We start from the raw sequence: 23,873 nt of genomic DNA on the forward strand, positions 1-23,873 counted from the left end.
TCAGTGGGTGACATGAATATACATTGATATGAGGTCAAAGTCATGGGAGGAGGTAGAAGGCCGGGACCTATATCAGTAACATGCGTATGAAACCACCATTTCACAAGTACAAAGTTTGTATAAACCTCGATAAAGATCTTGATACCCAAATTACTGTGAAGTATTGGTGTCCTCGTAATAATGTCCCAAAAGTGAGCAGCACATTTTAATACACATACATGCATGCATACATACATACACACATACACATACACACACACATACATACACACACATACATACATACATACATACATACATACATACATACATACATACATACATACATACATACATAGATGTTGGTTGACCAACGGGCTCGAAGAAGTCAATCCTGCGCTGCTCTTCACAGATGGGTCCTCGTGTGGCTGATGAGTCCGATACGAGATGCACATGTCCTGGAGCAGTGTGCACAGTGGAAGCATAGGTTGGTTCATGGCGTTGAGGCCTTCCTGCGTTCTCTGGCGTCGGCGACTTTCGTTATGTGGGAATCCTCGAAGATGTTGCACCCATTACCAACAGCTGCACGCCAGCCATGTCTATCCTTGGCGCAGGACTCGAGGTTTGTAACAGATATCGAGCAGTACCCCAGGCTGTCCTTGATGGAGTCTTTGAATCTTTGCTTATTTCGACCAATTTTTCTGTGTCCACTAGATAGAGCTCCATACAAAATCTGACGTGGCATTCGAGACTCCTCCATACGGAAGACATGACCCGTCCACCAGAATTGGGCTCTCGTGACCATCGCTTCAATACTGGTTAACCCAGCTCTATCCAACACTTCTAGGTTCGTCACTCTGTCTTGCCATCTAACATAGAGGATTATGGATCAAGCACAGGGCTGTCATTTGGAAGTGTTCAAATTGCTTGATGTGCCTCTTGTATGAAGTGCAGGTCTCACATCCATGTAGGAGGCTTGTTAGCACGCCATCCATCCATCCACCCATCCACCCAGACAGACAGACATACACACATGCAAGCATACATACATACATCCAGGCATGCATGCATGCATACATACATACATACATATCTCACGATTATTTTTGTATTATAAAGAGTTTTAAATAAGAAGGGTATGTGAACTGTTGTTTAGTCATACTATCGTGCATACCAAACGTATATAGAGCTTAGACTGATATAAGGACCATAGATTTTCTACAAGCAATATTGAATAAGATAATGAAATTAAAATCAATTTGATATTTCTTTACAGTTAGATACTTATTCTTGTCTCCTTTTAAGACTTTGAAGTATTCGCTATCGAGGCGCATGCAGAAAAAAAGTTGCAAAAAGTGATTGGCAGAAAGAATATTTAGTTTTAGCGGGGTATAATCTGTCGGAATATATAATATTTCTTTTACAAATATCTGATACGATTAAGAATGTAAGAGACAAAAAAGAATATCTTAGATTGTTATGCTGACAGGAAAATTTATTTTGTATATCAACGAAGCGGGCATAATGGAGGTCATTTTCTTCTTTGGCATACCAATCTAAGATATTTGTGTCAAGTACATTGCTGACTCGTATCAGATGCAGCGAAATTCGGCACATTCGGTAGACTAGACATTGAGGAACCTAAATTTGTTTATGTGGGTCATTTATTGTAATATTTATTATTTAATTTCCGTCTGCCATAAACGTTCTGATGATATCTAAGCATACTCTCTGCCATCTGTGTGGGTTGGGTGGGGTGGGGTGGGGGTGGCACTAAATATAATGCTATTGTTGACGCTTAAGAAGTTGAACAATAAAAATAATTATAATTGTTTCAAACAGGCAAGTAGATTAGTAAAGCCAACATACATAAACGTTTTATGGCAACAGTGTGTCGGAATCAAATTATTTCTTAAAAGAGATCAGCACTTTAATATGAATATGTTATTTCAAAAACGGATTGACATTATAATTTGGACATTATTACGAGAACAATGTTTCCTTATAAAATTATTATTAAAATGAGATACAAATTCAAATAACGGTACAAACAATTTGAAAGACAGGGTATCGATAAAAATGACTTAAAATTTGTAATATGCAAAGTTCCTTTTAAAACAGGATTTATCTAATAATGTAATACTCAATATTTGTACAAAATATTCTCATAAATGCTCTCTCAGTTGGGATTAAAGATACAACACCCATCCACATTATTATTAGTACAAGTTGTCTTCATAAATGAGATGAACACTTTAACATTAACTTATCCCAAAATCTGATTGATGTATTAATTTACTAATTAGTAAGTACACAAGATATCCTTAGAAAGTTGTCATTAAAATTGGAGTCAACACAGTAGTTAAGCTAATTATTATACTTGTTGTTACAACGTTTTCTCTTACATGGGATTTACAATTTAATTCAGTTTCACAGCTTATATTTCAAACATTTCTTACACAAGATCCATTTTAATTAATCAAAGGTAGCAGCAGAGAGGGTGAACAGACCATAGAATTCCGACAAAATAAATAAAACAAACAAATAAATCATCTCGTAGAAAGGTCCAGATTTTACAAATGAACTTTCCTTGAGATGTTTATTTTTGTAATGACCGATTGTGCTAATAAAACCTCAGTTCGAAATAGTATCTGAAAAAATAAAGTACTCTACGTGTTTATTTATTTTTTGTTTATTTTTTTGACGACCAACGTTGGTAGGTACCCTCTCTGCTGCTATTAATTTACCACCATACCAAGTTTGATGAATATTTTTGAACTCGTTCTCGCTGTCGTTTTTCCTCATCTGTTTCATCTTCATCTGAATCTTCGGAATTTGTTCTATGTTTCAAGTAATATTCAAGTTCTGATGGTGGTTTTTCTATTTTTGGATTTATGTTCTTTCTGTGTTTATAATATGTCATCAAACTTCTGTATTCCTCTTTTGCTGATATTAATTAAATTATCATGTTATAATAAAAATGGTACATCCAGAATCTCATATTGCAAGAACAGCACGAGAACGATTAGAAATAATTAAAAAATTTCTTCCTGTCAGAGACTCATTTAGAAAAAACTTGCAAGCGCAGCAAGAAGCACAAGTTGAGTATGAAGAGGACACTAAAAAACTGTTTAAACCCGTCACTACAGCTACTGAGAAAGCTGCGGCGGCTGCTGAAAAAACTATATGGGGAGATATTGCGGAGGAAGATGAGAGGAGGAAAAAGGGTATTTTTCCGGTATTAGAAAAAACAGCAAGAAGAACCAAACAGACAAAGAAGATTTTACGAGACCTTCCACCTGGCATAGCCAGGGAAATAGCCGCAGCTCAACCTCCACCTGTTGATGAGGAAATACTTGAAGGTATTGGAGAACTTCGTACTGAAGTCGCCGATGTGAGAAAAAAACTTGCATCTAAATCCAAACCAGCAGGAGAAAACGTAGAATTAATTGCAAAATTTAACGAAGGAGTTGTTGAGGAAATTAGAAAAACTGAAAGAGAGAGATTACCTGAAGCAATATTAAATAGTATATCTAATAAATCTAGTATTTTAAAACCCCGTTTTGAAAAAACAAATGATGATAATTTCATTAAATGGATATATCGCGTATATTACGACAAAAAACAAGCTAGAGGTCCAGAATTTGAAAAACTTAAAGAAGAAGTAAAAAGACTTTATAGAGAGAGATGGGAACAACCAAAACAAGGAGAGTCTTTCCAGTATCAGCTTCCTCCACCTCTGCAACAAATAGAACAACAACAACAATCTTCGCCACAGCAAAAGTTGAAGTCGGAAATTAAAAAGACTAAAGAGCTAGTTAAATTACTCACCTCGAAGAAAATTCCTTCACCTTTACGTAAAATTTCTGCACCGAAAATGACATTTACACCGACAGATTCACCACATGGATTTCGAGAAGGTTCACCCCCGGCCACCACTGAAGTACTTACTCCGGTAATGCAACCACCAGTATTTAAAACACCTCAAGATGAACCTAAAACAGGATCTGGTTTATGTCCTGATAATATCATCAATGACGTATCACGGTTAGAAGTTCTCATAGGAGGAAAACGTGCCGGAAATAATTCACCAGAAATAATTAATGAAATAGCTGATATTTGTCGGCGACTATTTCAAGGTGGTATCATGGATATTGGCGCTTACCGAGAACTTATTGATGAGCTCGTTGATGACTAGTTGTTAGATAAATGGTAAATAAAATAAGATGATTGTGCATGATAATCATCGTAAACCCACACAGGTTAGAGCGGTAAACTCACGATTACCAATCTATGAAGCAATTTACGGAAATGGACTTGGTGATGTTATTCGAGGATTATTCACGAGGATAGCTCCAAAAGTAGCACCCGTCGCAAAACAATTATCGATGAAGGCTATTGATATTGTTCGTGATAAAGCTCCTGGAGCAATTGTCAATGTTGCTGGTAAGGCGTTCTCGGCGATCAAAGAAAGATTATCACGATTATTGCGACGAAAACAACAACCACCGGTGAAACTGGCAAGTACTGAGGTGATGCCTGCAGACGTAAGTAAAATAATAAATCAGGCTGCAAATCAAAAACTAGCGGCGATATCTGAAGAAGCAGAAAAAAATATAACATCAAATTTAATAGCAGGAAGTGGTCTTCGTCGACGATGATCATCATTTGGAAAAATGGTAACTATAATAAAAATGTTCAGGCGCGAATCAGACCCAGCATTTGATATGGAGGCACCTGTCCTTAAGTATGAATCTATACGTGATTATCAATTTTATTCCTATGACGCAAGACTACCAAATCAGCGGGGGAGAATCGAATTACAGGTTCATGATACAAGTAGATATTTCTTGCCCGCTGAGGCGTTTATTGAAGTAGAAGGTAGACTTGTAACGAATGTTGTAGCTAATACGGCATATGCTGCTAATTTGCGTGTTGGTTTTGTCAACAACGGGATCATGGCGTTGTTTGATAGCGCCACATACATGATTGATGGAAAAAATATTGAATCAGTTCAGAAGGATGTCGACGTTGCTACAACAATAATTGGTCTGGCGAGATATTCTGACGACTTTACAAGATCAGCTGGTCCAACAATGATGTTTGCTAAGGATATTACCAACAACGCTGATCATGTTCAGTATACCAAAGTACGAACACCAGTAGCTACTGCCGATGCACAACCAGTTGATTTTGAACACGCAGACGCACCGGGTGCTGCTTTTGATATTATAGGAAGCGTTAATGCGACTTACAACCTAGGATTTGCAACACGCCGAGCAGCGCTGTCGGGAAATAATAGAAATTTTTCATGTGCAATTCCATTATCTCACATCTTTGGATTTTGCAGAAATGTTAGAAAAGTCATCTTTGGAGCTAAACACACAATTGTGCTCGTAAGAAAAAGTGATGATAATGATGCAATCTGGCGAGGTGCTGGTGTTGCCGAGGGTAAAGTAAATATATCAAAACTTTCATTGTGGATGCCAGTAATGACTCCATCTATTACTGAAGAACAAAAATTACTATCTTTTATGGATCAAGGCGGTAAATCATTGTTATCATGGTTAACAGTAACCACAGATGCTGCTCAAAGCAATATTAATGGTTTATTTACATGGCATATAGCATCACAACAAGGTGTTTCTGCACCACGACATATTTTTATTGCACTACAAGATAATGCTCGGACGAATAATCAAGAACGTTCACATATGATATTTGACAACCTTGGAGTTAGTGAAGTTTCTTTACGGATAAATGGACATCAAGAACCAGCCGAGGATATACAACTAAATTATGCACAAAATCATGTAGCGCGCGCATATCATCGTTTAATGTCATTCATGGGACGTGATCAAAATATAGATACCGGGTTGCAAATATCACAACTAGATTTTACAGGTCTATATCCGATTTATTATTTTTCACTAGAACATCTTGATTTATCCAAACAATCTGTTGTTGATATACACTTTCGAGCTCATGTTACTAACCCTCCTCCTGATATACCCGGTCCACCAGTTGTTCCCGGCTTCTACAGAGCGATCGCGGTCATACTTAGCGACAAGGCCATGTTACTTGAAGGTGGCAGTGGTCGAATGAGGGTTGTTGATGCACCGGTGGAAAATCTTTAATCGTGCTATTTAGAAAAATATATTTTATATAAAAATGTCGTATAGTCATGTTAATGTTACTCTGACCCCGGGTCAGGTAAAAAAGCTTCAATCAAAAACCGCCAACAAATGCGGAACTAAAATATCACTAAAACGAGATCATATTAGTGGTGGTCCAAACAAATTATCGCTGACAAATAATCAGATTAAACATTTCAATAAAGCCCTAGAATCAAAAACTGGAGTTCAATTCCATCTCTCCCCGAGCGCCATCAAAGACATGGTTAAAACGGGTGGTATATTCCCACTATTTGCGGCCATTCCGGCATTAATAGCTGCGGCTGCTCCAGCCATAGCAAAAGCGGCCGCGTTAGGTGCTGTTGGAACAGCCGCTGGAATGGCACTAAAGAAAGCAACAGGGCAGGGATACAAAAAAAAGGGACGCGGTCTAAGATTACCGGGATCTCGTTGGGGGAGAGGCCTAAGGCTTCCAGGGTCATTTCGTTAAACGTTCCATCATCAAATTTTGATTTACTTGATGCTGCTAAAAAATTAAAAATATCCGCCTTTAGAGGTGTTTTTATGCGAGATCAATTACCGAAACAACCAAACAAACTTGAAACAGGTATTATTAATCTTGACAAACGTTCCGGACCCGGTACTCATTGGGTATCATACGCGGTTGATCCGCGTGGAATTGTTTATTTTGATTCGTACGGGTTAGCTCCACCTGTTGAATTTATCAAGTATGTCGCACCACTCCACGCAACAACCAAAGTTTGGTATTCAACGCTACCCACACAAACAATGACAGATCCGCCAATATGCGGCCGTGAAGTAATTAATGTACTCGACGCTATATCAAAATCATCCAGGCCGCCACATAAAGTCGTGCACGATTATACAAGCAACCGATTTGTTGCGCGTAAAGCATTTTAAACAACGGATCTTATTATAATGGTTGACATTTACGGAAGATCTTCTACTAGTAAGAAAATAAAATCCGACGTTGATCTGTCAAAGTATGCGACTAAAGATGACCTCGCTGATATTATGAACCTTGCTGGAGTTGATCCAGATGAGGTTGTTATTTTTCAAGATCGATATGGTAAACTAAAAACCAGCAATATCAAATGGAATGATATAGTCCGGCGAGTAATTGGTGCAGTTACGGATAATATTCCCGTGTTTACTGATAGCGGTAAAATCAGAGATTCAAGTATGTCACTTAAAACCATCAGAGATGAAATTGCAAAAAGTGTTGCTAATCGCGTGAGAAACACCGGTGATACAATGATGGGTGAACTCAGCATGAACGGAAATAAAATAGTAGTTTTAGCGGATCCAACATCTGACGAAGACGCAGCAACAAAAAAATACGTCGACACCGTAGACGGTAAATTATCCACGTTACGGGCCGAATATGATGTTCACGTAACCGGTTTTTTAAGGCATCGAAGAAATTTTCAAAGGACCGATGATTCCATAAGTAAGTTCTTTGGAACTCCTTCCGTCATTGACATGAAACTCGTTGATATAAAAAATAACCTAGACACGATCAAACAAACACAGCAAGACGTCGTAGCAGGAATTCCTGAGATTGTCAGTAAAACCAATTTGATTAAAATTCCAGCTGCAATAACTCCCGGGCATATCACAAACATCGTATGCACGGTATCATCGGGATTTGCAACATGGTCGCAGCAAAATAATACTATCAAATATACCGCAACAGTCACTGGCGTGTACAGGCTGTCTGTGTTTTCCGCCGCTAAGTTTGAAATATTTACAACGTTTCCATGGCGTCATTCCACAGACAGGTTTTCCGGGGTTGTATCTGTTGTATTAAATAGCGGAACCGAAGAAATATTTATTCTGGAAGTAGCTGATAAGGAATTAACCGCAACATCCTTCTGGTGGTGTTTGGAATTTGTAGCTGAAACACCTCAATTGGTTACGGCATAAAAATATATATGGACGGTGCGCAATACAGATACAATCAAGCGCGTGAATGGCAGGCTGCGCTAAAAGATCAAGTTGATCAATATACAGTAAAAGCAAAAAAATATCGACGACGATTGGTTATCGTTGATGTGATTGTTTATTCAGTATCCGCTGTTGTTGCTGGAACCGGTGTAATATTATCAGCGTTAACAACGATGGCACCAGTAGTTGTAACTATCTGTATTTCAGCAGCAACAACTATTGCAGGTGTGCTTGGTATCATCACAAAAAAAATATGTACTTGTACGAACGAAAAGTTATCCGATTACAAAATAAAATTACATACAGTGACGGTAGCATACTCGAAATTATCCTCGTTGTTATCAGCGAGTCTCAGTGATGGAATTATATCTGATTTCGAATTTTCAATGATGACCAAAATATACGATGAAGGTATTAAAGATACAAGTATCAATAATGACAGAATTACTCCAGCAGATCGTGACCAACACAACTCCGCCAAAGATAACGATGATCTCGGTAAGTTCAACTAATCCTGAATTTAGTGTTAATTTTCCTACTGCAATTCCAGTAAAAGAAATAGCACTTGCACAATTACGAGTATATTACAGCTGGCCAAATATCAGATCAAAATCATTTAATGGTACACCAGCAAATAATTCGCTTGTATTTACTAACAACAACAAACCCGATGGAACACCTGACTGGGTTGTTGTTGGAATACCAACCGGCAGTTACCAGATTGAAGAAATCGGTGAGGAATTTGCGCGTAGAATAAAATCAATAACGGGAAAGGAATCAAAAATATCAATAAACGTTCACGAGCCGACATTGTCCTCGACGGTTGAAATAAACTCGCCTGATTATGCCGTTGATATTTATAAATCTTCAATCAGATCCGTGCTAGGATGGCCTGAAATTCCCACGGTGTATGAAGGACTACCAGAACCAACTCGGGATGATTTTACATCATCGAAAAGTTTTCATCATAATATTAAAATGAATTATACAAGTTTTTGGTGGAACATAGAAAAACGGGTATGGGATAAACGTGATCAATTTCGTGTCGAGCCAAATGGTAAATACTATTGGGTTTTACACAACGTTAAAGGTGGTAATTCATTTTATGATATAAATATCAGTAATGTCATTAGTATCTTAAATTCAGATCACGAAGAACAACTGGTTAATTTACGTGATAGTTTGCATGAATATTTGTCCGATGTGACATCTACGCGTGAAAAAATTATTAAACAGGTGGAAATTTTAAATCATATAGCCGATACTATTGAATATTTTCATAATAGAATCATAAACCTGGTTTTTGAATCGCCAGGCGATTATAGAAGATTTTTCGCAGTCTTTAAGAGAATACCCGAAGCTGACATTGTAACGTATAAGTTTCCTGATTATAATCCGGATAAATTAAGAAAATCTGTCAATGATGTCATTGATGAGTTTTTTCCTAAAATACTCGATGCATGGAGAAAATTAATTCCACCAGCAGCTGTTCTTAGACATGATAATGATCCACACGGCGGCGGAAGGCACGTATCCCCGCGAATCGTTAATATAACACCGACGGTCGCGGTCAATCTGGTTTGTGACGTAATCGATGGCAGCTATCAAATAGATCTCGGAAGATCAAATCAAGCTCAACAAGGATACATCCTGTACACGTTCACACCACAAGTTCCCCCTGGAAATTTAATCGTGCAAGAACCAACTAATCCCGTGTATTTGCGGTGTCACAATAATATGTTAACACGAATCAATTTTAAACTCACAGACCACCTTAATCGCTTGATTGACATACGTGAAGAAGAGCTTATAATAAATCTGTATGTAAAGTCGTAAAGACTTTTGTCGTAAAGACTTTTGTCGTAGATCTTCATGTGGAGGAGGGTTTTTACACGCGAGAATTTCTTAACAGTTAGAAGAACATTTGTAACGGAGATCAGAATCAAATTCAATCAACTTAAAAAAATATTTTATTATTACTGGCACAAATTTGTGTTTGGTACAAATTAATCGGCCTAGGCAACTAAGGCCTAGGCAACTAAGGCCTAGGCAACTAAGGCCTAGGCAACTAAGGCCTAGGCAACTAAGGCCTAGGCAACTAAAAAAGCTAGTCGATGAAAGTAAAATTAAAATTTCTATCACAAAAAAAAAATAATATTTATTAATTTTCCTGATTTTACAAATTACTTGATTTTGACTACCAACTACCCCCTCAGAAACATAAAAATGCACGAACTACTTGATTTTGACTACCAACTACCCCGTCAGAAACATAAAAATGCACGAACTACTTGATTTTGACTACCAACTACCCCGTCAAAATCAAGAAAGTTCTAACCTTGTCAAATTGTTCCTAACAAATTTTATTTATTATAAATTAATTTTATTTATTAATAATATTATTTTTACTGAGATTTTTATTTTTTTTTTACTAAAATACAACGAAATTGCTCAATTTTCCTGATTTTGACTACCAACTACCCCGTCAGAAATCAAGTAATTTGTGCATTTTTCTTTGATTTTGACTACCAACTACCCCGTCAGAATCAAGTAATTCGTGCATTTTTCTTGATTTTAGTAAAAAAAAAAATAAATCCTCAGTAAAAATAAAATTTATAATAAATAAAATTTATAATAAATAAAATTTATTAGGAACAAATTTGACAAGGTTAGAACTTTCTTGATTTTGACTACCAATACATGTGGTCAGCGTTGACTTGGACCCCAGTTACCAAAACTTTCATTTTCATTATCATCAGTAACGAGGTTACCTTGGATCGTTTCACCAACGAAGTTACCTTGGATCGTTTCATCAGTAACGAAGTTACCTTGGATCGTTTCACGATCTGACATTATTTTTCTTAATTGTCTTATGCGAGTACTAATCGTTTTCTTTGCCTCATACTCGTGGGATAATAACGACTTAATTTTTTCTACGGCGGTAGAAAGAGGAACGAACTCCTTCACATGATCATCTTCTACGGTAGCTAGCGACTGAAACATTGCCGATTGAATCCGTTTCATGAGCCTGTATTCAGATGATAGTGTGTGTGTCCCCATGGTTTTACGTTCTTGTAAAATCTCAAAGTCAGAAACTATTTTTTCAGGATTAAGTTCATCAGATATATTAATTCCATCTTTTTTTAATTTTTTAATAGCGACAATTACATCATTGATATTTTCATGGTTCATTATATAATATATAAATCTTTAAAATAAAAAAAAATATCCCAGACCCCCTTCGAGTTCGTCGGGATGTTTCTGGGACAGCACAAACATATAACTTAATTAAGGTACGCTCAGCAAAATCACACCCATAATAATTAATCCAGTGGGTGATACGAAAAATAGGTATCAACAACCAGTCAATATTGTGGTTGTGAATTTGCTGAGCGGAGGGGTTCTTGCGGTTCCCCCCACTATTATAAAAATCGCAATTATGCGCACCACCGACAAATTGTCAGCCATGGGGGTTTGATCCTGGACCGCGAGCGCCACAGTCCAATACCATACTGATCGAGCTATCAAACCTTGTTACGAACATATGTTTCGGAAGTTAATATATAGCTAAGAAACCAATATTTACACTAAACAGCGGTTTCTGAATCATAACAGTTTCTGCATTTATAACAGTTTCTGTATTTGTAGCGGTTTCTGTATTTATAACAGTTTCTGCATTTATAACAGTTTCTGAATAATAGTTTCTGAATAATAGTTTCTGTATTTGTAGCGGTTTCTGTATTTATAACAGTTTCTGTATTTAACAGTTTCTGTATTTGCAGCGGTTTCTGGATAATAACAGTTTCTGTATTTGTAACAGTTTCTGTATTTAACAGTTTCTGTATTTGCAGCGGTTTCTGGATAATAACAGTTTCTGTATTTGTAGCAGACCGAAAATCAATAATATAGTGGCATTAATGCACCAGTCAAGGAACTTTCCAGAATTGTAAGTTCAGTGAACACACAACTGCAGGTCAATTACAATGAGTAACGGTTTCTGTTTGCACACAACTTCCTACGGATCAATAATATTATCTTTTGTATGATGGGAAAATATTTAAAAACCATAAATAATACTTCTACGAGTAATTAGTTACGATGTAATTAGTTACGATGTAATTAGTTAAACTGACTAATTACAATCATAAAAAACCAACCATCTACGAAGAAAACTATATATTACAAAGTAATCTCCCCTTAAATCAAAAATTCAGTAGTGTATGGAGGACCTCTGTGACATAAATTAAAAAAAATTAATTCAATGTGGTGATGATAGTTAATAATGTGATGATGATAGTTAATAATGTGGTGATGATAGTTAATAATGTGGTGATGATAGTTATTGATACTGAAATGTGATTTTCTGTTTATATTTTTTCGAGAGAGCTGTTTTATATATATTTTCTGCCACTCTTTGTACTGATTGCGGGTGAATATCAAAATATGTCGCAGCCGCGTTCATAGACTGAAACATAATTACTTTACCGGTTTCTATGTTTGTAGAAATTACCACCCTCTTTCCGATTGTCTTACATCTTCCTGTATTTCCACGTGTATTATTCTCGCTGTAAGAGATAGCTTGTAAATTGGATAAATTATTGTTTTGAGTGTCCCCGTCAATATGATCAATAACAAGACCATCATTGATCAACCCCCTGTGACACTCGTAGATGAAACGATGACAATGATATCTTTTCTTTCCAACTGTGAACCTTAGATAGCCAGTATTAGAAACAACGCCAACTGGTCTCTTCAACCTGCAATTTCTGATGATACCATTAATATTTGATTCATAGTTTGTTATGACAGGATGTGGGACAAATATATTTTGCTCCATTATAATAATATTATATGTTTAAATCATTGTTTGTCTGAAATCTTGATATATAATCCTCCACGGATTTTATAGCGTTTTCACCGCTATTATTTTTTTTGTCATAATATCTTTTAAGTTCTCTGAACCGTTTCCCGCCACATTTTCCACATAATTTTGTCTTTCCTCGCACTCCAATACCACACCGTAGACATGGTATTGGTCCTAGACTTCCTCGTCGTATGTTTTGTGAGTGCATCCAACAATATTCCTTTCTACAGGATTTGTTGCATCGATTTACTGAGCCGATCATCAACCATCTGCATTGGGACATTGTATATATATATATAATTTTCTTTATTTAAATATTTGTTTTAGTTATATGAACGAGTTTGAGAGATTATCCCAAACTAGGCCTGTTAAGTATAAATTCAACCTTGACAGATTATCTCAATTGCCAGTACGAGATCTGGTTGATCCGAAAAATAAAAGTTTGATCTCGAAAATTCATGACGCTAAGAAAGAATTTTACACGGATGGTGCATCTCATACATGGTCAACGTTCAAGATTATACGCCCTGACTCCGTCAGGGACACTGACAAAGTCAGTGTCGACTCCGTCAAGGACGCTGTCACGGACGCTACAATGAATGACAAGCGAGCGGCAACTATCATTAACTACATCGCTGAATACGAGGGCAATCAAAAATATTTATTCAGAGTAAAATTTATTGTATTAACAGAAACAGATAGTTGGATTATCCGTGACAAATATGATCCTGTCCTTGACAATAATAAAACTATCATATTAAGTAAAAATTCCAGACCGGGTCTACTGACGGGTATTGATAAACCGTATTATGAGCGAGCGTATCCTGTAACAGCGGTTATTTATGGAATTTATGAGATAAATAAAAAACCCAACGTTGATAAACTAGCGCCGATGAAATTATCATCCTTGACCTTGTCAAGGCTAAATTGTGTAGCTGAACGAGTAATAGAACACTTTACAAACGCGATGCGTGGAAATGGATTAACTGATTTAAGGCGTGAAAAAATAAACTCGTGGGCTGATTCAGTTAGGGATACCGGTGCTACAATAAAAGATGTTGCTGAGTTAGGAAAAATATTAAAATTTCCAATAACTGTGGCGACAATAACGGGAGAAGTACTGTACCAGTCGAAATATAAATCGAAAGGAGCTCCAATAAATATTATCGATCATAACGCGCACGCATGGACTAACGCAGTAACAATATTTCCACGTGATCGAACTGTTAGATTTTATCCCACAGAATTATCTGTGGCAGAATTATCTGTGGCAGAATTATCTGTGGCAGAATTATCTGTGGCAGATATGAGTATGTTTGATTTTATTAACGAAATAAGTAAAACCGATCCTGTATCGGTATGGTTATTCAAAAGTAATGAGGAGGGTGAATTTGATCAGTTTGTCAAACCGAGTGGTGAAATATATCGCACAGAATCCCTCCATGACGAGATGAAAAATCTTGCGACGTTTTTACAGTGCAAGCACGCGGAAAATACTGACAAATTACTAACTAATTGTTTTACCGTTCCATCTGTTGCGGCTCATTTCGCCAGGGAACGAAATTCATGGAAACCAACACGATTTGATTTACTCGAGGACGTACGCGCAAGTTGCGTCGAATATGGACATGGCGGATTATGGAATACCAAATATAATTACAATGATGTTATTTCGGTTGATATGGTTGCATGTTATCCAGGAAGTTTTCTGGGATACGGAGATTGTTCTACGTACTTTGAAAGATTTGGTCACCCTACAAACGAGATGACGCGAGTGGCAATTAATGGACCATTACCTGATTTTGATCTGACTGGATTCGCCTGTATTGAGTCGTTCGAGTTTAACGAAAATCTTCACAAGATTTGTTATGTTTGGTTTGGCAGACATTTTTGTGAAAAACGTTGGGCACCTATAGTTTTGTTGCGATATATGCTAGATTGTGCGATACTGACATCGTTGGTGGTCAGTGAGGCAATTATATCATATCATGCACAGACCAAAGTTTGGTTGCCCATGTCAGATTCTGAAGTTATCAGCGAGTTTAAGGATGATATTCCTAATAAACTCAAAACCGCAAAAGATCTCGGTAGAAAAATTATAGGTAAATTTACTCAAGGTGGTGCATATGATTATAAAAGACATCACGCACGATTAATTTTAGATGATGCCGAGTACGATTTTATAATCGCTGATACAACGGCGAAAAATACATTTGTAAATCGAGAAAGTGTTTATTTATCCGACGGAACAAAATTAGGTACGATCGTTAGTTACATAAATGACGTATCCCCGCAATATACTCATCTAAGATCTTCCATGTTGGCTTATGTTTCTATAAATTTATTATCGATGATTAATAGATTTCCTGAGACCGCAGTCAGAGTCGCAACAGATTCGTTTTATATTTCAAGTAAATATTTAGAACCTGTTATGAAATTTACAAGTAATGATGAACGATGGGGTTCGTGGAGAATAAAAAAGGAACTATTACACAATTACACAGAATCAGCAGATGTTCCAGTGAGAGATGTTTATCGTGAGGGTAATAAAATATCAGAAATGTCGAAGGCACCATCGTTGAGTGATCCAATAACCAGATATAAGACAGTATATCTCAATGGACCTGGTGGATGCGGCAAAACAACTCGAACAATTAATGTTTTTAGAAATTCAGATATAATCGTGCTGACACCCACACATAGACTTGCACGTGAGATGAAACAGCGGCAAGTACAATCGTGTACGTATCATAGTTTCTTCCGGTGGCGCGGAGATACATGGACTCCTGAACGGATGGGAGAAAAATATATACCTAAAATAATTATTTGGGACGAGATATGCACGGTGTCATTAGATACATTAAAAATGTTTCTTGATTGGTTGTTGACGAAAAATACCGCCATAATAATGTGTGGCGATCATGGTCAACCTCCGCCTTTTGTTGGACCATCTCCACATGATTGGTTAAAAAATTTCGTTGATTATTACGAAGAAATAGATGATGATCATAGAGCTCTTGATGCAAATTTGAAGGCGTTTAAAAAATTAATCAGATTACAATCAAACAAAATTCAGTGTGAAATATTACGTGGAGTAATCGTAGAGACATCAATGAGTGATTTTTTGAACTCATGGAGACCCACCGATTTGATCGTAGCAAGTAGAAAAATAATCAGAGACGCTTTACAGCAGCAGTTATTTCAGCTACATAAAGAACAATATTCAGAACTACCCGTACCGTTGTGTTATAGACCATCAGATACACGAAAACAGAATATTAATGTTGATATTCCAGGACAGACAGAGTCAAGGAAACAGAATCTCGTATTAAATGATATTGTCGCCGTTGATATCAGTGTGGTCGAAGATGCATTACGCGCTGACAAATCTCCATGGGTGTTGGGATACGCCATGACGATCCACTCGTCACAGGGATTAACTATTTCTGATACACGAGTCTGGATTGTAGACGATCGCATCGAGTGGTCAAATTTAGTTTATTTGGCGGTATCGAGGGTCAGAAATATATCTCAATTACGTAGAATTATAATTCCTGAAATCGTTGATAAATTTAACATCATCGATGATGATATAATAAGAAAAAAATTAATCGGATACAAACAATCTGACAAAAAAAATAAACGCGACTTTGATCTTGATGTTGAATTTATTATTGAGTTAAAACAGCAGCAGAACAATCACTGCACCAGTTGTAATTGTATAATGTTATGGCGATATTCGAGTAATGATTTAAGACAATTTACCGTAGATAGAAAAGATAATAGTCGCGGTCATACACGAGAAAATACCATGTTAACCTGTCTTGAGTGTAATCGACGTCGGGGTGCAGGCACCCTTGGCGCTAGCGCCTTGGGTGCTAGTTAAGTGATCGAAATCACCGAAGTGATCGCGGCGGTAGTTGTGTATCCGCGGGAATTATTTGTAGTTGTTCACGTGTAAATCCACGTTGAGGAGCAGCCGAATCTAATCTGTAGATTGCAGGTCTGGAAACGCCTGCATTTCTTCCAGTGGATCTTGTCACGGTAGATATTTTGTGTGTGGTAACACTCCAAATAGGATCAGTTGCTCTCGCGCTACCACCTTCAAGTTCACCAGGCTCATATAAATATCTGACTGTGACATCACCTAATATTTTTTGTTTTCCAGCATCTTTCCGTTGTGTTGGTATATTTTTTTTTGTGACCGCGCTAATGGGTTTCATGTTGGTTGTTCGTGTGATCTCATTATTTAATGCAGCTATCACGATTGGTAATCTTGCAACCCATTCACGAGATCTTTTATCCTGAATAAATTCCCTCGCGTATTGATATCCAAATAACCGTTCAGCAAGTGTTCGATTAAATCGCTCAACAATTGCCTGATCACGGTGAATTGCAGTATGACCTCGTCGTATTTTGGTATTATGTTGTTTCATCAACGATGATACTGGACCAAGAAATTCCTTACCAGGATCAACCTGTAGTAGCTGCGGCCATCGCAGACCACCTCGTTGATAAATTCGTTCAAACGCATCGGCTACTTCAGATGATGTTTTCGCCGATAGCGGCTCTGCTTCTTTATATCTACTTGCAACATCAACTACGGTTAGCGCGTACTTGTACGTTTTTCCACGCACAGTATCATGCGGTAAAAACAGAATATCAGCTTGATGAACTTCATTAGGAACACTGACATCGAAATACGAGTACTGAATTTGTTTAGGACGTGGTAGATAAATTTGCCATATTGCTTGTTTAGATAACCATGTTTTAGCAGTAGAATGTTTAACCGATGCTGCATCAGCAAGTTTATCAATTGCTGCTTTGCCTCTCCAGTATCCTCTCGGTGAATAATAAATTGATTCCATTATTAATTACCAGCCCCAATCGCTAATTTACCTTTCATCGAGGATCTTACTAACCAATTAGCTAATGATTCTCTAATATTTTTATTTTTTATAGAATTTAATGAATGAATTAATTTTACATCTGCAATATGCCTATCTTGTAGATTTTTACTTTTATAAGCTACATCATGAACATGACAAGCTCGATCAATAGCGTTTATTGGTTCCTCGCCTGGTTTTGGTTGATCTTGATTATCGAGCCTGATATCGAGTCGAGTACCAGGACCGCAATAATTATATCCTGGTAGATGTTTTTCTCCGCTGTATTTAGCCCATGGAGCACCTGGAAACTTTGACATCAAATTAGCAATATCACCACCGCGCTTATTAGGTAAAAATGAAAATTTCTTTCTACCGCATATAGAACATTTTCCACCGTACGCTATTTTTTTGTTTTTTGTTATAACTGTAGCTAAATCAACAGTTGGAGTTTTAACTTTACAGCGTAAACAATATAAATTCATGTTATAATATATATGGATATAATTGATTTCTCAGCAACTCGGCAGCGAGAGCCAGTTAAGCATCATCCTGCGCTACCGAACTCCATCAGAATGATTATCATAGGACCATCTGGATCGGGTAAGACGCAATTATTACTTAATCTGATAATGAGATGGTTGAAATGGGATAAGTTGTATTTAGTAGCACCATCCGTTGATGATCAACGATGTTATGATGTACTTAAAGATTTCAATGAAAACGCGCGATTACTGGATGAAGATACTGATGTTATAGAGTTTATAACCGATATTGATGAAGCACCATCCGTAGATTCCATAAACGGATTTATTAATAATTTAGTTGTATACGACGATGTGATGCTAGATAAACAATCAAATCCAGCCAGAATATTTTCCCGAGGGAGACATAAAAATACAGACGTGATCTATGTTACTCAACGATATACACAAATACCAAAAGTGATCAGAGACAACTGCAACATTTTAGTTGTGTTTAATGGCGTAGACACACACACGTTGCGAAATATTCATCAAACCTGGTGTGGTGGTGACATGGATATAATTAAATTCAAAAATTTCTTCTCACGAGCGCAAGCTACCCCGCATGGATTTATAACAATAAATTTACATGATCCAAGAACAAGATATCGTGTGGGTATTGATAAAATATTTGGGTAACAGGGGGAGCAGCAGAGAGGGTACCTACCAACGTTGGTCGTCAAAAAAATAAACAAAAAATAAATAAACACGTAGAGTACTTTATTTTTTCAGATACTATTTCGAACTGAGGTTTTATTAGCACAATCGGTCATTACAAAAATAAACATCTCAAGGAAAGTTCATTTGTAAAATCTGGACCTTTCTACGAGATGATTTATTTGTTTGTTTTATTTATTTTGTCGGAATTCTATGGTCTGTTCACCCTCTCTGCTGCTAAGGTTAAATGGATCGTCCCGGTCCTTGGTGTCCAGTTGAGACACAAAAATGATACGTTTGAGGATGATCAAACAGGCATTTCGTGAGTAATTAAATTCTGAGTTAATATATAATTTCAGACAGAATTTTCTTCATGAGACATTCTGACAAGACCAACTTAATTGGCTTACATCATTGTAACTATCTGAGATATGTATAGATGAATTAGATAAAGAGGTGCTACGTTATACATTGAATGAGATGTCAAACAAGGAATTATTGGAAGAATATTGTATTCTGGGAATATTTTATCTGTAAAATAGGATACATCGTTCGATATACAGGTCATTTGGAGGACAACTTGCTTGATAAAAGTGTCTTTAAAGAAGGGACATTATTTTAACATAAACATTTTGCAAGGAGAAGGTTAATTGAAAAAGCGATGAAATAGTTATAAATGGTTAAATATTGTGAGGACAAAGTGTACTCATAAAATTCGCTTCAACATGATATCAATTACCAATTATTGTGGGTACATGGTGTCCTCGTAAAATTATACATTAAAAATATTAATTTGCAAATTATAAAGAGAGAATCTAAAATCTTGGACATGTGACTCAGAGCAGGAACTAAGAGTCGATATTACGCAAGTGTAAGCCAATATGTACTTTCAAAAATTAAAATAACCTATGATAAAAATGTGTGTGTGAGAGAGAGAGAGAGAGAGAGAGAGAGAGAGAGAAGATGGATGGATGGACGGATGGACGGATAGAGAGACTAGTTACAATCAATGACAGGTACCACGGCGAACGCTCTTTCCACTTATGCCACCGCACCTATCGGCCTGGCTTCGATCTGGTTCATGACATAAACCACTTTCAGAATTGTTGTCATTATAGATCAAACCGGATGAGTGACTCTGGCCTGGTTTAAAACAAGGGCGCCGCCTTCGAAGAAAAGTAAGACTTGCGTGACGGCAGGGCCGGACTGGGGAGAGAATCCGGACCATACTACCCCACCATGAGTACAAACACTCTCGTACGGGGCCCCGAGTGGCCGAGTGGTCTAAAGCGCTCTCCGTTACGGATCACTGCCAACTCACTTCTGTCTGCGTGGGTTCGAGTCTCGGATTCAGCTAATGTGGGTATGTGAGAAAGCTTACCAATAGCTTCTCGTGGGTCGGTGGTTCTTTCTGGGGTTTTCTCGGATTCTTTCTCCACCATTAATACTGGCCGCCATATATAGCATATCGTGTGCTGAAAAATGACGTTAAACCTTGCAACAGCAACAACAACAACAACACATTCGTACAATCACGTGTGACTTGGAATTTGACCATTGTTTATTGAGTATTATGCACAATCTGAGTAAAAGACTAACTTTTGCTTTGTTTCCCTTTCGAGGACAGTCAAGGTCCTTTTGAAATGTTGGACCCCCCTCTAGCACTTGGCTCAGCTACTCATGTGTCCGTCTTGAAATGTTGAAACGTTTTTATTTCTTGTTGGGACCACTTCTGAACACTTGGATGATACTATTACTATGGTATGGAGATATGGTTACGTCATCGTTGCCAGGGACGCATTAGCCGCATGAACACAAATTATATTATTAAGATATAATCAAACCATATTTCCATTTAGCACAGAGACATGTAAACGTTTTATACACCCATGAGACGTTACAGTTGATATATTGACTTTGATTTGCTGAAATAAAATCGTTATGATATACATACCTCAGGTAAGCTCCGTTAAAATTTCTCTCTGACAGACATATAGGCAGAAGAATGATCTATTTGCGCATGTCATGTACACCAAGGCTTAAAGGCCCACTAAGTTTACTAGACTATATTTGTAATTTTCCAATTATAATCGTGCTAATATGTAGTACAACAGGAAAGTAGAAAAGGGTGATACCTGGTTGTCACGTAGATAAATATTTATTGCTCTTTACATTGCATATAAAAGAGTTGGCAACTGTCCAGATATATACCAGCTGAATAACAACAATACGCGTACCACACAGTGACATGTCAGAGATTTGAGTGTGTGTGTATGTGACTTGGATTTTTAACGTAGCTTTAAAAAAATTTCAGTCATATCGCTACAATGTCTGCAGTGTGGCAGTTTATAGTAATGTCTAGCACTGGGACACCATGCCGCAGACATGTAGGATGATATCCTACCCATTCACATTATCCTAACACTAGGCCGACCAGTCCTAACACTAACCTCTTAATACTGAGCGCCTAGCGAGGTAGCTGTTAGTGCCATTTTTATATGTCTTTGGTATGACCCGGCCGGGGATCGAACCCACGACCTCCCGCATCCGAGGCGGACGCTCTAACCAGTAGGCCACCGGAGCGGTCAGAGATTAGAAGATATATACTGTGTAGACAAACGATTAGAGCAATATAGAAAGATTTTCCAAATAACTTACCCGTGTTCGATATGAGTAATAAATTGAAAAAAGCACCTCTTTATCGAGAGCAAGTATATGACACATTCCAATGCCTCGGTTTACGTTTACCTGTTGGAACAAGTAAATAGCTATTGATTATAAAGACATATTTGCTTTTTAGAATGAAATGCAGACTGATTGCTGCCGTAGCATCTATAATATATTATCAGTTTATATAGAAAGAATCTCGCCTTTAAATGCTATAGAAATCTTGACGTGTCAGACAATTATTTAATTCCTTCATCATTAATATTTCTTTATTAATGGAATTGTTCCAAAAAGGATTGTATAATGCTGTGACAGTATACAATTTTTCACACCAAAAAGAAAGTTGATCCCTTCTTAAATGTCATGACATTTTCATGAAGTATTAATACATTAATATTTTTTAATCAGATAGAAATTAAATGAAAACAATATTGTTCTTGTTTATTTATTAGTGTGCCTCTGGAAATGTATCATGTAATCAATGCTGTTAGAATATGTACAATTATATCGATATTCCATTTGTACAAGTTTATCAATATTCCATTTGTACAAGTATATCAATATTCCATTTGTACAAGTATATCAATATTCCATTTGTACAAGTACATCAATATTCCATTTGTACAAGTTTATCAATATTCCATTTGTACAAGTATATCAATATTCCATTTGTACAAGTATATCAATATTCCATTTGTCTGCTTTTTTTTTTGTGCACATGATACCAGAACCTGGATCTAAAATAAGCTATAAGCGCTGCTTTCGGGTGTATGAGAGAGAGAGAGAGAGAGAGAGAGAGAGAGAGAGAGACAGACAGACAGACAGACAGATGAGACTTACCATAAAGACTATTATTTATTACCCATTTCTATGTTTTTTTTACTGGTCTATTAGACAGTCTGCTGCCTTACCAACTCGCACAGTGATATAGAAATGTTGACGGAGGGTAGAGCGGCCTTCAGAAATTTTACTATTAAATGATATCTATTTATACCCCTATTAATAGCTTTTATTTAACACGAAGACAGAAACAAAAACAAAGAAAGTATTAAATTGATTGCAGTAGGTGTATTCCTCTTTACAAATAAATGTACCGTACAGGTCTTGATCCTATGGGACTTGTACACTTAACGTTTGCGAAGTTCAACTTCTTGGTTTTTGTACGTTACTTCTACAACTGTCTTGAAATGTAACTCCTATCAATTTAACAAGGGAATATTAGTTTTAATAATTTCGATAGCTTACATACGTGAACAATATGATAGGTGGCGATGTTTTCTTTTGTCGTTAAAATATAAAACATGGGATACCTAAAGCCTGAGAAACACCTTACTCTTAAACCTGTTTATTGCATTTCGAGCTTTTGCACTCATTTATTAATCAAAAAAATCGGAGGAAAGTTGAGTAACGTGTACAGTTAATATCTTGTCACAGTATACATCGCTTAGTGCCAATATAGGTAATATGTAAGGTATGTATATAAATATGCCGAGGAAAAGATGGAAACGTGCATGCAATTTCCCGATTCAAAGCGCTGACATAAAATTGTTGGTCATTTTCAAACCCTTTCGTCTATTGAAGCTTGTTTACTTTTCAATTTGTTAGATAACATAAGCTATTTTTCTTCTTTCTGCTTTCTTTGTGTATTGCTCATTTGTTACCCTGTTTTGCGTGTAGCAAAACGTAGTTCTAGCAATAGAGTCGAAACATGCTTAGGTTCTACATATCTTTCAGTTAGTCTTTCTAATGTTCAGTTGCAGACACGGTAAATTCAAAATGATGCTCCAAAAACGTGACGTAGTAATTGCTGATAAATAAAATCGAGACAATCTGATGGTATGTATATTAGTAGTAAATGGGGTGAGATTAGCGTCAATGGGAATTAGCATTACAGAGACCCCTGGGTCAGATTAGCGTCAAGGGAAATTTAACATGGAGAAAAATCGTGGGTCAGATTAGCGTCAAGGGAAATTAACATGGAGAAAAATCGTGGGACGGTTTAGCGTCAAAGGAATTTAAACAGGGTGGGACTTTACAGCGTCAAGGGAAATTGAACATGGGATTTTTTTTTTTTTAAATTTTTTAAAAAAAGGGGTAGGCAATGGAAAGGCTATCTCTTTTCGAGAAATATGGCTGACCCTGAAAAGGGCCTTTGGGTTTTCTTCTTCTTCTTCTGCTTCTAGTTTCTTCTTTT

The 23,873-nt window shown here is 36.9% G+C and overlaps 1 protein-coding gene across 3 annotated transcripts in view; it reads right to left on the reverse strand.

The window, feature by feature from the left end:
• The window catches only part of LOC149795952 (uncharacterized), a 209,840-nt gene extending 187,727 nt beyond the window's left edge, over window positions 1-22,113 (reverse strand). The window contains exon 1 of one of the 3 annotated variants that reach the window (XM_089965872.1): window positions 20,967-22,113. The gene's annotated coding sequence lies outside the window, so the exon portion shown is untranslated. The remainder of the gene's footprint in view (window positions 1-20,966) is intronic. The other 2 variants (XM_089965873.1, XM_089965874.1) reach the window with 2 other exon arrangements.
• Window positions 22,114-23,873: the final 1,760 nt, after the last annotated feature.

This window comes from Sinohyriopsis cumingii, chromosome 7 (genome assembly GCF_028554795.1).
Source record: "Sinohyriopsis cumingii isolate HCF-2022 chromosome 7, ASM2855479v2, whole genome shotgun sequence".
Taxonomy (NCBI): Eukaryota; Metazoa; Mollusca; class Bivalvia; order Unionida; family Unionidae; genus Sinohyriopsis; species Sinohyriopsis cumingii.